The sequence below is a fragment of the Girardinichthys multiradiatus genome, chromosome 21 (genome assembly GCF_021462225.1).
Source record: "Girardinichthys multiradiatus isolate DD_20200921_A chromosome 21, DD_fGirMul_XY1, whole genome shotgun sequence".
Lineage (NCBI taxonomy): Eukaryota > Metazoa > Chordata > Actinopteri > Cyprinodontiformes > Goodeidae > Girardinichthys > Girardinichthys multiradiatus.
The window spans coordinates 21,188,105-21,205,122 of NC_061813.1; the positions used below are offsets into that span (position 1 = coordinate 21,188,105).

General features: G+C 38.8%; 1 long non-coding RNA gene across 1 annotated transcript; it reads left to right on the forward strand.

The window, feature by feature from the left end:
- Positions 1-994: 994 nt before the first annotated feature.
- LOC124857748 lies at positions 995-2,129 on the forward strand. The gene is made up of 3 exons (XR_007035671.1): positions 995-1,180; positions 1,320-1,487; positions 1,607-2,129. It is a non-coding gene; the product is annotated as an uncharacterized LOC124857748 (long non-coding RNA).
- The last annotated feature ends 14,889 nt before the right edge of the window (positions 2,130-17,018 follow it).

Here is a 17,018-nt window from a genome sequence, read left to right on the forward strand (position 1 = left end):
ATGGAAATGAGGAAAATAACCTCTGGGTTGGTCTATTTTCCTGATTTGTCATAACTGGAGGCAAAATTGTTTAACTGCTTGTTGAATTGCTATGTTATAGAAAAAATAAAAAACAACTGCATAACAGACAAAATGCAAAAGACTCATATATTTAAAAAAAAACAGTTGAACAAAATCTATATAGAATATAGCTAATAGTATATAATTCAAGAAAAACAACCTGTTCTGTGGGAAATATGTCGAGAGTAGTGACAAATCAGGCTGCGTGACATTTTATGCTTTAGCAATTACTCAGACCAAATTATGAACAGCAAATAATGTCATGCTAAAATTTTGCCTAATACCAGTAAATAACTACAGTCATAACACTTAATTCAATCAAAGACTCTTCACAAAGAGAGGGATGGCAATTAGAAAAGTTTTAATGATGAGAAATTACATGGTTATTTATTTGGCGCTCGGACCTGGGAGGAAGACATGAATGCTGAGAATGACATGAGCTAAGATGATCATTTGTAAGGTCAGTCATTTTCTACCGCTTATTCCATAGTGGGTCGCAGGGGAGCTGGTGCCTATCTCCAGCAGTCTATGGGCGAGAGGCAGGGTACACCCTGGACAGGTCGCCAGTCCATCGCAGGGCAACACACAAACAACCATGCACACACTCATTCATACAACTAAGGGCAATTTAGAGTTACCAATTAACCTAACAAGCATGTCTTTGGACTGTGGGAGGAAGCCGGAGTACCCGGTGAGAACCCACGCATGCACGGGGAGAACATGCAAACTCCATGCAGAAAGACCCCCAGCTGGGAATTGAACCCAGGACCTTCTTGCTGCAAGGCAACAGTGCTACCAACTGCACCACCGTGCAGCCCCCCATTTGTAAGGTTTAGATTTAAATATGTCTTCCCCCTGATCCGACACTGGTGGTGGATCCTTTGTTATTTATTTCCAGGAGAAGATGGAGATGACGGTGGGGTGTTGGAGAGAGGATAGGCAGGTGAGTGGTGGAGTCAAGGAGAGGTCCAGGAAGGCAGCCAGAGGAGCAGTGAGGAGATTACAGCGAATCTTGAAATTGGGTCTGCAATTAACTCTAACGATGAGGAGGTTCCAGACTCAGTTTAAGGCAGGAAACATGGACTGGAGAGAGGGTTTCTGGAAAGAGAAAAACAATAAGGTAGGCTGGGAAACATAAGAAAAGCACAAGCAAGAAACCTCAGGGAGACCGCTCCTCCTGCTTATATAAGACTATAAACACTATTATAGTGATTAAGGTCCTTGTTGATACTCTGCTCTGCATAATTTCTGTTTTTCAGATGCCTTAAAGGAAGTCCAAATTTAGCCAGCGGTTAAATATTTCCTTCCTTGGCAACATGCTGTAATTACATCAAAATCCACTTCTGATTCTCTCCTGGAGGCGTCTGCTGCGCATAGACTGAACTGAACTTTGTCAATGAAAGAGGCTGGACCCAACCATTGCAGTGGTAGTTATAAATGTTCTTTTTGCACTGTATGCCATGCTAAGTTGTATATTTTTGGTTTTTTGTATCTCAAACTTGTTTATGCCTTTTGAAATATTTTTGCACACCCTCTTTATTGTCAGAACCGGGTTCCGAAGTGACCCAAAGTGCAGAAACTTCCAGAACATCTACAAATCAGTGCCACAAGAGGACAGGACAGCCTGTGCAGATGGAAAGAGAGAAAAAAGAAGAAAAGCTGACTGTCCCTCCAGTCATATAAGAAATGAAGGTGGCAGGACCCTGGAGCAAAAACACAAATCGGTAACAAGAACATAAAAAGAACAACAGCTCATCTGACCAGTATTAGCACCTATTCATTATGCTGTTGCTGGTGGTCCAATTCCAAATGCTGACTTGAATACCTGTGTACCTTACAAACGTTGGGCTTCAGTTTTTAAATTAAATTAGAAAAATTTCCGAACTGGACAATAAAATTACCTACCTCTTGACATTTGAGAGTCAAACAAATTCTTGGTAACGTTTTAGGCCTTTAATCAGCTTTAATTACTATTGTAAATAGTGTTCTACTTTTATTAACTCTCATACAATAATTAGCGTGTAGCTTGGAAGCAGACCTGTTGATCATGTAAATTAGTATTCTGTGGCATTATTTTTCTTGGGTCATTAGTATCAAGAAGATATTAAATGATCAGTATTAGATGTGATTTTCCCTCTATGATCTTTAGGTAATTTTCAGTGTTGGTTGTTTGAATTGATATTGTTCTCAAAAATGTAAGATTTTCTTTTCTTCTTTGTATGTGCAATTGTTAACAAGGTCGAAAGCTAAACCTCAGATAGAATACATTTGATCAACTCGTTAGGAGACTGATTTGATTTTTTGATAACCAATGACAGTAGTGAGTTATGAACCCTAATATTTTTAAGAGTTTATACTGGTGATGCCTTCCTAAGATGTGATACATTTTTGGTTTCTAATTTATTAAACCACCCTAGACACATGGTTTATGTATAAAGCAGGGTGTCATGGGCAGGTTCTCCAGTTTGCTGAACTCCAGTTTCCTCCACTAACAGGACTGGATTAACCTTCACTCATGGTTATCTGATGGTAAAGCCCAGTGAAGCAGCAACTCATTTGCTTAATAACCGGCCCTATCTTAGAGGGACGGATAAAGGAAGTCAATCAGAAACCGGTGCAGTGAACGTCCCTCTGTTTAATTAATACAAAGGTTGATTGCACTTGTTTTCTTTATGGCTACGAACTACATTTTTTTCAATAGATGTGTTTTATGGGATTTCTATGCAAAGTACAGAGCAAGCGGCTAAACTTTAACATCTTGGTCCTCCAGGTAACCTTTTGAAAGTGAAAAGCTGTTGTACTTTAAACAATGCATTTCTTTTTTTAAAACATCATTCATTGCTCGGTTTCAAGATCTAGACTGTCATTTCAGTAATAAGCCAGATTTACAAAGCAGAGTTGTGTTTGGCGGAGCTTAAAGCATATACCGTAGCCCTTGTTTGTCAAAGACAGACAGAGGCATTAGTCATCATCCCAATCTGCCTTTGATGCCTGATGAATTGGCAGGCCATAGTGAAGATGACAAGCATGCAGCCACAGTATAGCAATTATCAATCATGCATCTTGCAGAGCTTTCCTCGTATTTTATGCAACCATTGTCAAATGAAATAAATGTCAACAAGGTAGATTTATATTTCACAAGACGTTTATTTTTCCTATTTTGAGGATTCTTAAGAGGCTGTCACACAATGTCTTTTATTGCAATATATGTTAATGTGTCAAAAAAGCTTTTTACGTGGGGTCCAAACATGTAAAAATAAAGCCAATGTTGTGAAACATCGAGTCCTGTTAGTTATATTAAGCATGTGCCTTACTCATGATGCACACTTTTGATATACTGTACATGTTTTGGCAGGAAGGGTAATTGTTTTACAGTGTGTCACTGTGTGAGGACAGATTAAGTTACTTTTACTGTGGTGTCATGGCCTTGTTTATTTTCTTTCTTCATACTGATAATCACCTGACCACCTTGGACTGAAAGAACATTGTTCTAAACACATGTGAGTGCCCCCACATTATAAAATAATGTGGTGGGGTATCAGTGTAAGCTACTTATCTGACTGATGATAGGCCGGTACCGGTAACTGAGCGGCTGGCGCCGGTAACTAAGTGGCCCATGCAGGGAAATGCGAAGGAGAGTACTCACTTATTTTAGCTTTTGAGAGGCTGGCGATAGCATTGGATAGGCCAGCGATAGCATTGGAGAGGCTGGCAATAGCATTGGAGAGGCTGGCGATGGCATTGGAGAGGCTGGCGATGGCATTGGAGAGGCTGGCAATAGCATTGGAGAGACTGGCGTTAGCATTGGAGAGGCTGGCGATGGCATTGAGAGGCTGGCGATGGCATTGGAGAGGCTAGTGGCAAACGTAACTTTTTTCTTCCTTTTTTTTAACAGTAGATTTTGCAGTTTCATAACACATAAGCCCGATATTTATACCAATATATTAATAATTTCAGAATAGAAATCGCTGTTGTAATGGCAATGATTTGTTTATTTTCTCATACTATTTCTCATACTATTCTCATATTATGAATTTTCCTTTATTTTACTGTTTTTGCTCAGTTTTTCATAGTAAAGTGGAGTTTTTTGTTGTGTAGTCTGGCAAATGCTGTTTTGATGTCCATGTTAAAAAGTGTGAATTGAGCCACACTGTATTTATCTCTGATGAGCTAAGGGGAAATATTTACATCCATAACCCTCAGGAAAAGGAAACAATACATTTAAAGAGGTCATGTTCAATGCAATTGAAAATACTTTGTTGATCCCCAAACGAAAATGATAAAAACAATAGGGATTTAAATGTTTATCAAATGCATCTGTACTTGTTCTCCGTCTTGAAGAAAAAAATATAATTTCTTTAAAAAAATAAAAAGACACTGTGCCATCTTTTTGTTAAACCCTATTTTAGAAAGCTGATTCAAATACAGTATAACAAGCCAGACTTCACAACCAAAAAATGCACTTTACCATGAAAAACTGCAGAAAGGGTAATATAAAGGACAGTCCATGACAATTGCATGAGATAATAAACAAATAATTGCTATTACAACAGCAATTTTAATTCTTAAATTAGTAATATATTAGTGTAAATATAAATAGTTCCCACAAGACCAGACCGGAAGTAAGTGACTCCGGAAATGCGCCATGTTCATAGTATAGCTGTAAACAGTGTTACATAGGAAATGCATTAGGAGCGGCATTACCGCAGCTTTTATTCGGGGGGTTTCGTGAGCTATGGCTTTTTTAAGTGTTGGAGTGTGTTACAGAAACACTTTAAATGTGTCCTTAAATAGGTATGAAGCAAATATTGCTGTAATCAGTACAGATCCATACGAGGTGGACAAATGGGACATGCGACGGCGGAGTTGGATTTGTTCTCAGCATTCAACTATATAGACATTGCGAATTATTTCATTTACAAAAATTGTGCCTAAACTATGGAGAAACTACAATCCTTGAAGTATTTGGCCACTTTTAACCTATTTTTCAAACATGTGTTTCAACAAACAGAAACGTGTACATGGACATTTGTACATCTACATTTTGTAATTACTTACGTTTCATACTTTGTGCACATGCTAATGGTGTTACTTTTTTTTGTGTTAGATTGACAGCGTTTCATGTTATGACATACAAATAAATCATGCTGAACACATTTAAAGGCTTTTTACTGAACTACATTAAGATATAGGCTCACAGCTTGATCCTGCTTTCAGGACTGACACATCGTAAACACAACGTAATTGTGAGTTCTTCAGTCCTATAAGATAGAAACTGTTCATTAACATTCAGCGTGGAAATGCATTGATCCCTAAGCCTCTGTAGTAGTTGAAGGTATTACTTAAATAAACAGAGCAGAATGTAACACATGTAAGGCTTTATTTTCTAATCACCAACAGCTTGACAAGGTACATTAAATGTACAATAAAATTTGTAGACTGATATGTCACAAATTGGCATCTACAACATATTTCATAACTTTGTAATATTGCTCCTAATAAACAGTTGCATGATAGGTCAAGCAATAAAATGATTTCTGGTTAATGTGCACTGTAAAGGTCCAGCAAGGCTCTGGGTGTGTTGTACTTGTCCTTTGTGTGACACTGGTCCTTTACCCTTTTATATCTGTTGTTATAAGAAGGAAGAGTACATAATGCCATTCTCAATAGAGAAACAGAAATAATGCAGATTAAAGCACAATAAATGGATGAAATATGTCAAATAATGCATCACACCGTCATGACTCTGAGTAATCAGGATTTTTGTTTGGTATTTTATTGATTATAATGCAATATACACTGCTCAAAAAAACAAAGGGAACACATAAATAACACAACATAACTCCAAGTAAATCAAACTTCTGTGAAATGAAACTGTCCACTTAGGAAGCAACACTGATTGAATATCAATTTCACATGCTGTTGTGCAAATGGAATAGACAACAGGGGGAAATCTTTGGCTATTAGCAAGACACACTCAATAAAGGAGTGGTTCTGGGTGTGCAATAGTCTTGGTTGTCACTGATACTCCACCATAAAATAACTGCTTGTTGTCCTACTCAGGTAGGCCAACAAGAGTTTCTCTAGGACTTTCATAATTTAAGATGTCAAGGAAACAGGTCCATAGTCATTGAGGACTGATGGATAAGTTGTTTTTGGATACCGAAACCAGACAGGAGGTCTTCCACAACACTGGAACCTTCTCCTGGGTCAGGCTAAAGTTTAAGGTGCTGCAGAATCTCACAGAGCTGCTCTGAACAGGCTTTCGGGACTCTGGGACTGACACTATCTGGACCTGTTGTGGCAGGAGCTGCTAGCCATTTTCTACACTGCCATTATTTAGTCTGTTTTGTGCTTATCCTTGGTTTGGCTTATCCACAAAACAGGACAGGACCAAACTTCAATGAACAATTAGTTCTGCAGGGAGGATTATAGGGGCTAACTTTCCCTCCATCCAAGACTTGTACAAGTCTTGGAAAAGATCAGGAGATGGGCAGCTCACATCACTACAGACCCCACACACCCTGCAAAAAAACTGTTCAGAGCTTTTCCTTCAAGCTCTGGTCTGTAACCTTTAGTTGTCAGAATAATTCAATAAATGCTTAAATCTGACTATCTGATGGTGTTCTATGATAAGTAGGTTATCTGTGATAATTATTATTTTACTGAAGTCCCTTTTCCCTTGCCTCTTCAGCTAAACAAATTTGAGATGTGTGCCTACAACTTTGACCAATAGACTTGTGTATCCACCTGGAGGGAGGTATCAATCAACACATATGCGCATCAGTGTGTGTGCCTCAGTCAGCTGGGAGGTTTGCAATGGACCAACCAAAACAAGGACCAAAGTTACAAATTCCTCAGCTACTTTCTACTTCTCAACCAAACTTTAGACACTGTAAAAGTCCTTCTACCCAAGTTGCCTTGTGACATTTGCAACGTTCTAGTAGAATTACATTGGAAATGGTTTTAAAAGATGGAGGGAGTTTGCTATCTACAAGGTCTCAAAACTGATAAAGAGGTTGCAAAGTTTCTTTTGAACAGGTAAAAACTAAAAAATTGATTGTATTTCAGGGAGTTGTAATGAGGATTTTTTTTAAATAAAACAAATGCTGTAGATAATTGTAATAAGTTGTGTTTACAATGGGCCAGTATGGTTCTAGTTGAATGCTAACATCAAGCTAACTGTGAAAGAGGAGGGAGGGAAATGAAAGGGGATTCATGTTACATTGTGTATATATGTAATGTAGGCTGTTAGTGATTAGTATACAGGTAACCTTGCGGTACATCAATCTATTCTTTTTATGTTTGGGTCAATGCAATTATGCTGTCTATTCACACTGTTTGCCCTGTGTGTGCACATGTGTGTAATAGGCATGTCTTTCAATGCTGAAACATATTTAATTTTAAAACAATAGTGTAACAGGGGTATAAGATGTATTTAAAATAAGTTTTTTTTTACACCAAATGTAAAATGTGACACCATATTCACTCAAACAACATCAGCTACAATGACAGTGACAAAAACATTTTCTGCAATAGACCAGCATTTAGTGTAACTTGTCTTTTTAAAATAACACTTTTGTTTGACTATAGGTCAATAACACATTTTTTCTGTACATATGTATAAATTCAAAGTTAAATATTAAAGAAATCAAAAACATCAGGGAAGTGGAAGCAAGAATACAAAAGCACTGACAAAACCAAACCTCAAAGTAAGCTATGATAACAGGAACAACAATGTACAGTATTTTGCAAAAACTTTCGTAACCCTTGAACATTCTGACATTTTCTCATGTTACAACCACAACCCTTTATGTAATTAACAGGGATTTTATGTGATATACTAACACAAAGACACTCAAAATTTTGAGATGGAAGGCATGTATAGTTTTCAAAGGTTTTTAATAAATTTTGAAATTTATGGAAGGCGCTTGTATTCAGGCAAGGGATATGTCTTTACCAGGTTAATACATCTGGAGATGGAAACGAAAATCCTCATTCTTCTTTACAAAGTACCTAAAGCTCAAAATTATAAGATGGAAATTCATTTTCCAGCCTTACCACTTATTCTCAATTGGACTCTGGACTTTGGCTGGGCCAGTATAATACATAAAATGCTTTTATCTAAACCATTCCATTGTAGCTCTGGTTGCATGTTTAAGGTCATTGTCCTGCTAGAGGTTAACCTCCTACCCAGTCTCAAGTCTTTGGCAGCCTCTAAAAGGTTTTAGTCTGAAATGCCCTGTTGTTAGCTCCATCCATCTTCATATCAGCTCTGACCAGCTTTTCTGCCTCTGTTGAAGGGAATCATTCCTCAAACAGAATGCCACCACTGCAGTGTGTCACTGTGCAGATGGTGTGTTCAGGGTTATTCGTTATCAGCCACACATTTGCCCATTTTCCATGGGCTCTACTTTGGCCGGCTCCACTCCACGTAGTCCATTTTGCAACCATTTCCATTACTGGGTTTTTCGGCCTGGTACTGGCTTTCTTGGTACCTGCTTCTCAGCAAGTCCCATCGGGGCTGAACAAGGCCAAAATGTGACGTGAACAGACTGCTGTTCACTGATTAGCTATGAGCGTAGTCAGCCATATGTCAGCAACGTTAGAAAGTGTTCACCGAGGTAGTGGAGAGAATGAAAAGCCATGGATTTTACTGCACACTCCAGTGCCGAGAAAAGCTAAAAAACTCAAGAGTGACTACGATCTAACCCAAAGCTGTGTAGGTGGGTCATAATCAGACATGGTGTGCATGGTGTGTTTTTACTTCGTATGTTGGTATCTGAAACTTATCTCATGTTTGGTAGGTTCACACCGCACCATAAGACAGTAAAGGTTTATAGTGACATAGCACTGATGGGTAGAGGCAGGGTTTTAAGTCATAACTCCAGCCGTCAATGAGTCAGTGGGGACACAACAGCTTTCGTGCGAAGTACTGTGAGATTGAGCGGAGTGGAACTGTGCGGTGCTGGACCTGTGAGTAAAAAAGAGGCAATTGTGTTTTGCAAGTAGGCCAAAACGTTTGGTTTTAGACTCGTCTGAGCAGAGGTTATTGTTCTACGTTTGCAGTTGTCCACTACATGGTTTGCAGCAAACTGACAATGGGTTTTCTTATGTTTTTGTATTTCCTGCCACTCTTCTATACAGGCCAGATTGAATGCATGAATGTTGGTTGTGTTGACAGACTCTCCTACCTGAGCTGTGGATCTCTACACCCCCTGCAGAGTTACCATGGGCTATAGGCTGTGTTGTCAAAAAATGTGTTTTTAACAAAGGAAGAGATTGATGATTGTCACTCAATCAGTTTTATTGATAACCTTGCAAGGGAGAGCAGTTACGATGCCAGACATGTTTTCAAGACGTGTGCCATATCTGCTCTGACTAGACAAAGGAGCCAACTCTCTTATGACAGCTTCAAGGTAATTCTCATGAATCCATTACCTGCTTGGGATGGGCAGAGGTAAGACCTGTTATAATTCTTTCCAAATATGTGTTGGCTCTGAAATCTAAACTCTGTATCTGTAAAATAAATGTAAAAAAAAAAAGCAAATGTCACAATACATATCCAAACCGTGATAATCAATTGACCTCTACATAACTGTGGAAGGTTGGAAGGGAGTATATTCTGAGATGAGTAATCTGAGTCTCATTTCATTTGACAGAATGACATTTGGGCTCATGTGAAAGCTATTGGTGTTTGTGAAACCATTCATTAAATACACATGATGAAGGCAGAATGAGAAATCAGCTGGAGCAAAGAAAATTGCTCATAGAGTAACTGTCATCTAACAAGGGGGGGCCCATGCAGGAACTGGAGAGGGCTTTAATCACATTTATGGATCGTGTCAAAAGCCCAATTTGAAATATATTATTAATCTATAAATATCTTTGATTGTCTTTTTCAGAGAAAGATTTCACACACTAGCTACACTTAAGCCATCTTAAGTGTATGCTTATTGACTGGATGTGAACTGTCACCAACTCTCCTTTTAAAAAAGATAATTTCTCAAATATTTTAAAACAGCTGTGTTTCAAAATGATTAAAAAGGTGTACGCTGGCAAAAACATACATTCACTTTTAGGTTTATTAAAGAAAGTTGAGCTGGCACAGAGGTTAGTAATTAACCTGGTAAAAAGGCAACAAAATAATTCAGTAGTGCTATTTATTATTATTGATCACTTGCAAGTAAATTCAATCAAATGTAAGAGTGAATTGCTAAGACATACAATGGGACATATTAAATCTGTTAATCTCATTTAAAACCTTTTACATTGCACTCAAAAATATCTGGACTATATATACAAGACTTCTCTGCAGTTCATGAATCTTAAATACCTAATTTATCTTGTGTCATAGGTTGATTATCAACATTTTTTCTTTTATACTGTCAACATAAAGATATTACTGTAATTACATGCCAGAGGCGGCTGTGGCTCAGTAGGAAGAGTAGTCATCTTGCAATCGTCTTGCAATCAGAAGGTTGTGGGTTTGATTCTAGCTTCCTCCTGCCATATGTTGATGTGCCCCTGGGCAAGGCACTTAACCTCAAGTTGCCTGCGTATCAGTGTATGAATGTGTGAGTGTTAGTGAGTGTGATAGGGTGAATGTGGCTCTAGTGTAAAGTGCTTTGAGCGGTCTGTGTGACTGGAAAAGCACTATATAAGTTCAGTCCATTTACCAACTTGCCTGCTTTTGTGTCATGCTTGTGTTCATACAGCTAGTGTGCATCACTGATTTATATACTCTGTCGGTCAAAGGTTTTAGAAACACTTTCTCATTTAATGGTTTCCTTTATCTTTGTGACCATTTATATTTTATGTAGATTCTCACTGAAGGCATTAAAACAGCACATTAACACATAAAAAAGATCATTATGTAGCAAACAAAAAATTGAAAAAGAAGTTTAAATATGCTCAAATTATAGATTCCTTAAAGTAGCCGCCCTTTGCTGGGTTGACTGAAATATTAACCTCTGGTCGTCTCTCTATGAACCTCTGGGAAGTTATTTCAAGAGTCTTTGGAAAACCATTTCAGGTGACCACCTCATGAATCTCATGGAGAGAATGGCAAGAGAGCAAAGCAATGATCAGAGCAAAGGGTGGCTATGTTAAAGAATCTAAAATATACAAATGTTTAGAGTTATTTCACACTTTTTGTTTTACTATATAAATTCATGTGTGTTCATTCAGTTTTGTTGTGTTAGGTGAGAATCTACAATGTAAATAGTCATGAAAATAAAGAGGCCCATTAAGTGAGAACGTGTGTCTAAAACATTTGACTGGTAGTGTATGTCAGTCTGTGGTGAACAACAAAGACCCCTGTGTATCCTCAGAGGGGTTTTTCTTATTTTATTTCTGGTAACCTTTCAGTAAAAACAAATCATTGCACTGGTGAATATTCCCAATAACCTTTAACACTTCTGATTTATGTAGCAAATTCTCACCTTTGTTACGTCCACTTTAATATTTAATTATTTTATTTATTTAACGGCCTGGATCATTCTCTAAACTCAGTGACAATTTAGAGCTTCTACTTACATATAAAGAGAAGAAGATCTATTTAATCCCTGAACCATTAAATATAAAGAGTCCTCCTCCTCCTCCTCCCCATCTCCACTATCTGGCTTCCTATCTCCTCCCGATTCCCCTATCTGCTCAGGCCTCCACTACACCAGCAGTCAGATCCCAAGGGGGAAAGACATCTCTAATTCTAATCATAAGATGTTCATTCAAGCTCACGTCATTCTCAGCGTTCGTGTCTTCCTCCGGCGTCCGAGCGCCAAAATAATAAATATCTGTGAACTTCGCTAATCACCACCTATGTGTCTTCTCATTGTGAGTCTTACAGGATTGAATTCTCATGCTATGTCATTTATATTGTTTCTATTGTTTACTGGGCTGTTAGTAGAGAAATATATATTTTCATTAAATGAAACACTATTTTGTTGTTTCAGTACAGTAGTTTACTTTGTAAAATTCAAGTTCTAAATTCAGTTCAGCTGGGTTAAATTGACTTGAATAATGTTCATAGTTCACCACCTAAATACTTTGATCTACTATCATATCTTAAAAAAAAAAAAAAAAAAAAAACTTTCACATCAACTAGTTCTTGTTCATTACATGTATATACAAGTCCTTCTCAAAATATTAGCATATTGTGATAAAGTTCATTATTTTCCATAATGTCATGATGAAAATTTAACATTCATATATTTTAGATTCATTGCACACTAACTGAAATATTTCAGGTCTTTTATTGTCTTAATACGGATGATTGTGGCATACAGCTCATGAAAACCTAAAATTCCTATCTCACAAAATTAGCATATTTCATCCGACCAATAAAAGAAAAGTGTTTTTAATACAAAAAACGTCAACCTTCAAATAATCATGTACAGTTATGCACTCAATACTTGGTCGGGAATCCTTTGGCAGAAATGACTGCTTCAATGCGGCGTGGCATGGAGGCAATCAGCCTGTGGCACTGCTGAGGTCTTATGGAGGCCCAGGATGCTTCGATAGCAGCCTTTAGCTCATCCAGAGTGTTGGGTCTTGAGTCTCTCAACGTTCTCTTCACAATATCCCACAGATTCTCTATGGGGTTCAGGTCAGGAGAGTTGGCAGGCCAATTGAGCACAGTGATACCATGGCCAGTAAACCATTTACCAGTGGTTTTGGCACTGTGAGCAGGTGCCAGGTCGTGCTGAAAAATGAAATCTTCATCTCCATAAAGCTTTTCAGCAGATGGAAGCATGAAGTGCTCCAAAATCTCCTGATAGCTAGCTGCATTGACCCTGCCCTTGATAAAACACAGTGGACCAACACCAGCAGCTGACACGGCACCCCGGACCATCACTGACTGTGGGTACTTGACACTGGACTTCTGGCATTTTGGCATTTCCTTCTCCCAAGTCTTCCTACAGACTCTGGCACCTTGATTTCTGAATGACATGCAGAATTTGCTTTCATCCGAAAAAACTACTTTGGACCACTGAGCAACAGTCCAGTGCTGCTTCTCTGTAGCCCAGGTCAGGCGCTTCTGCCGCTGTTTCTGGTTCAAAAGTGGCTTGACCTGGGGAATGCGGCACCTGTAGCCCATTTCCTGCACACGCCTGTGCACGGTGGCTCTGGATGTTTCTACTCCAGAATCAGTCCAATGCTTCCGCAGGTCCCCCAAGGTCTGGAATCGGCCCTTCTCCACAATCTTCCTCAGGGTCCGGTCACCTCTTCTCGTTGTGCAGCGTTTTCTGCCACACCTTTTCCTTCCCACAGACTTCCCACTGAGGTGCCTTGATACAGCACTCTGGGAACAGCCTATTCGTACAGAAATTTCTTTCTGTGTCTTACCCTCTTGCTTGAGGGTGTCAATAGTGGCCTTCTGGACAGCAGTCAGGTCGGCAGTCTTACCCATGATTGGGGTTTTGAGTGATGAACCAGGCTGGGAGTTTTAAAGGCCTCAGGATTCTTTTGCAGGTGTTTAGAGTTAACTCGTTGATTCAGATGATTAGGTTCATAGCTCGTTTAGAGACCCTTTTAATGATATGCTAATTTTGTGAGATAGGAATTTTGGGTTTTCATGAGCTGTATGCCAAAATCATCCGTATTAAGACAATAAAAGACCTGAAATATTTCAGTTAGTATGCAATGAATCTAAAATATATGAATGTTAAATTTTCATCATGACATTATGGAAAATAATGAACTTCATCACAATATGCTAATATTTTGAGAAGGTCCTGTATGTATATATTTTTTAAATAAAACATAATATATATACACACACACACACACACGCTACTGGTCAAAAGATTTAGAATGCCTTTCTCACTTAATGGGTTTCTTTATTTTCATGATTATTGAAATTGTAGATTCTCACCAGAGACAACAATACTGTGACCAAACACACATGGAATTATGTAGTAAACAAAAAGTGTGAAATAACTCGAAATATTTTTATATTTTTGATTATTACACAATAGCCACACTTTGCTTTGATGACTGCTTTGATCTCTTGGCATTCTCTCCATGAGCTTCATGGGGTGGCCACCCCAAATGGTTTTCCAAAGAGTCTTGAAATCTTGAAAGAACTTCCCAGAGGTTCATTGAGAGACGGCCAGAGGTTAATATTTCAGTTATTGCAGCAAGGACTTTAATGATTCTAAAATATAACATATGTAAAGCTGTTTTACAATTTTTGGTTTGCTACATAATTGCATATTTGTTCATTTACTGATACAGAAAACGATTAAATGAACAAGCAGTCTAAAACTTTTGACCGGTAGTGTGTAGTGTCATTTTTTAATGACCAAAATCCTAAAAGAGCTGCTCTCATTCAAATATTTTATTGATTTTGTTAATAGAAAAGAAAATTGAAACTTTGACTGAATAGGGCTCTATTTAGACTATGTTTGTAACTGAGGTCACTTTTCCAACAAGCACAGACAGGATTTGATATACATTTTTGTTTTTTCCCTTTTACAACCTTAAACCTTTAGGATTCTTCTGACTAAGTATAATTTTTCTGTTGGGTTAAGGTGATATATCCGGCAATGGCAGAGAGCAGATGGATATAACACTTTATTGTTGCAAAAGATACTGATGGCATTTGTTACTAGTGTATTCCTAAACATCTGAATGTTCCTGCGAGAAATCTTCGGACTGGAAGTGGAAAATACATAATTTCATTCTAAAAATGCCACAACATGGTGTTCCTTATAATATTTTTGACAGAGTCCAAAGCGTAAGCGGAAGAGTTGTCCAAGAGCCAGAAAGCTTCAGAAAAATCTAAAATAAGCTGGTATAGTTTTTTATAAAACATGTGACAGCTAGAACTATAGGGTTTCTGCAGGGAGATGCATGTATCAATGTACTCCTCACTTGCGTCGGACAGTTTTGACGTGGAAATTGTTCTAATGATGAAAGATGTTTGTTTGCCTGCACTGTGTACAAATGCACCAATTGCTCTGCTGCTGTTGCACTAATAAAGTGGCTGTGAAAGGCCTTCTGTTACTAGGGGAGCCATTTATTCATTCAGTTTCCATTCCTGCTTTATTCTGTTCAGGGTTGTAGGAGGACTGAAGCCTTTCCCAGTTCCCATTGGGTTAGAGGCGGCATAAAATCTGGACTGATCAGTGGTCTATCCTGGGAAAAAGGCAAAACCAAACACCACAGATTTTTCCCTCATACTCAAAGATTGACTGACCAATTACCCTACATGCATGTGCTTGGACAAGAAAGAAAATGAAGCATTGGGAGAAAACCCATGCTGGTAATGAGAAATTGCAAACTCTACTTATTACCATTTTCAGATTTACAAATATCTGTGTAATTTGTTATAACAAAAATCATCTATTTGCCTGTTAGGTAATTCAACTGTTGAAGCAGTGCCACAGGACTGTTGCTTTTGGCTGTGAAAAGCAAAATTGTCTAATTTCCAACATTTGTCAGTGACACTGTTGTGAAATAAGACCACCATCCAATGTTGAGCAAGCGGGGAGAGATTATGGTGAGAGCAATGGTAAAATAATTCCCAAGTTACATTTTGAGCAACATGAAGCTACCAGTTAGCACCACATACTGGTGCCTTTTCAGTTAAAATGGACACTTTGTTGTACAGGTCCTTCTCAAAATATTAGCATATTGTGATAAAGTTCATTATTTTCCATAATGTCATGATGAAAATTTAACATTCATATATTTTAGATTCATTGCACACTAACTGAAATATTTCAGGTCTTTTATTGTCTTAATACGGATGATTGTGGCATACAGCTCATGAAAACCCAAAATTCCTATCTCACAAAATTAGCATATTTCATCCGACCAATAAAAGAAAAGTGTTTTTAATACAAAAAACGTCAACCTTCAAATAATCATGTACAGTTATGCACTCAATACTTGGTCGGGAATCCTTTTGCAGAAATGACTGCTTCAATGTGGCGTGGCATGGAGGCAATCAGCCTGTGGCACTGCTGAGGTCTTATGGAGGCCCAGGATGCTTTGATAGCGGCCTTTAGCTCATCCAGAGTGTTGGGTCTTGAGTCTCTCAACATTCTCTTCACAATATCCCACAGATTCTCTATGGGGTTCAGGTCAGGAGAGTTGGCAGGCCAATTGAGCACAGTGATACCATGGTCAGTAAACCATTTACCAGTGGTTTTGGCACTGTGAGCAGGTGCCAGGTCGTGCTGAAAAATGAAATCTTCATCTCCATAAAGCGTTTCAGCAGATGGAAGCATGAAGTGCTCCAAAATCTTCTGATAGCTAGCTGCATTGACCCTGCCCTTGATAAAACACAGTGGACCAACACCAGCAGCTGACACGGCACCCCAGACCATCACTGACTGTGGGTACTTGACACTGGACTTCTGGCATTTTGGCATTTCCTTCTCCCCAGTCTTCCTCCAGACTCTGGCACCTTGATTTCCGAATGACATGCAGAATTTGCTTTCATCCGAAAAAAGTACTTTGGACCACTGAGCAACAGTTCAGTGCTGCTTCTCTGTAGCCCAGGTTAGGCGCTTCTGCCGCTGTTTCTGGTTCAAAAGTGGCTTGACCTGGGGAATGCGGCACCTGTAGCCCATTTCCTGCGCATGCCTGTGCACGGTGGCTCTGGATGTTTCTACTCCAGACTCAGTCCACTGCTTCCGCAGGTCCCCCAAGGTCTGGAATCGGCCCTTCTCCACAATCTTCCTCAGGGTCCGGTTACCTCTTCTCGTTGTGCAGCGTTTTCTGCCACACTTTTTCCTTCCCACAGACTTTCCGCTGAGGTGCCTTGATACAGCACTCTGGGAACAGCCTATTCGTTCAGAAATTTCTTTCTGTGTCTTACCCTCTTGCTTGAGGGTGTCAATAGTGGCCTTCTGGACAGTAGTCAGGTCGGCAGTCTTACCCATGATTGCGGTTTTGAGTGATGAACCAGGCTGGGAGTTTTAAAGGCCTCAGGAATCTTTTGCAGG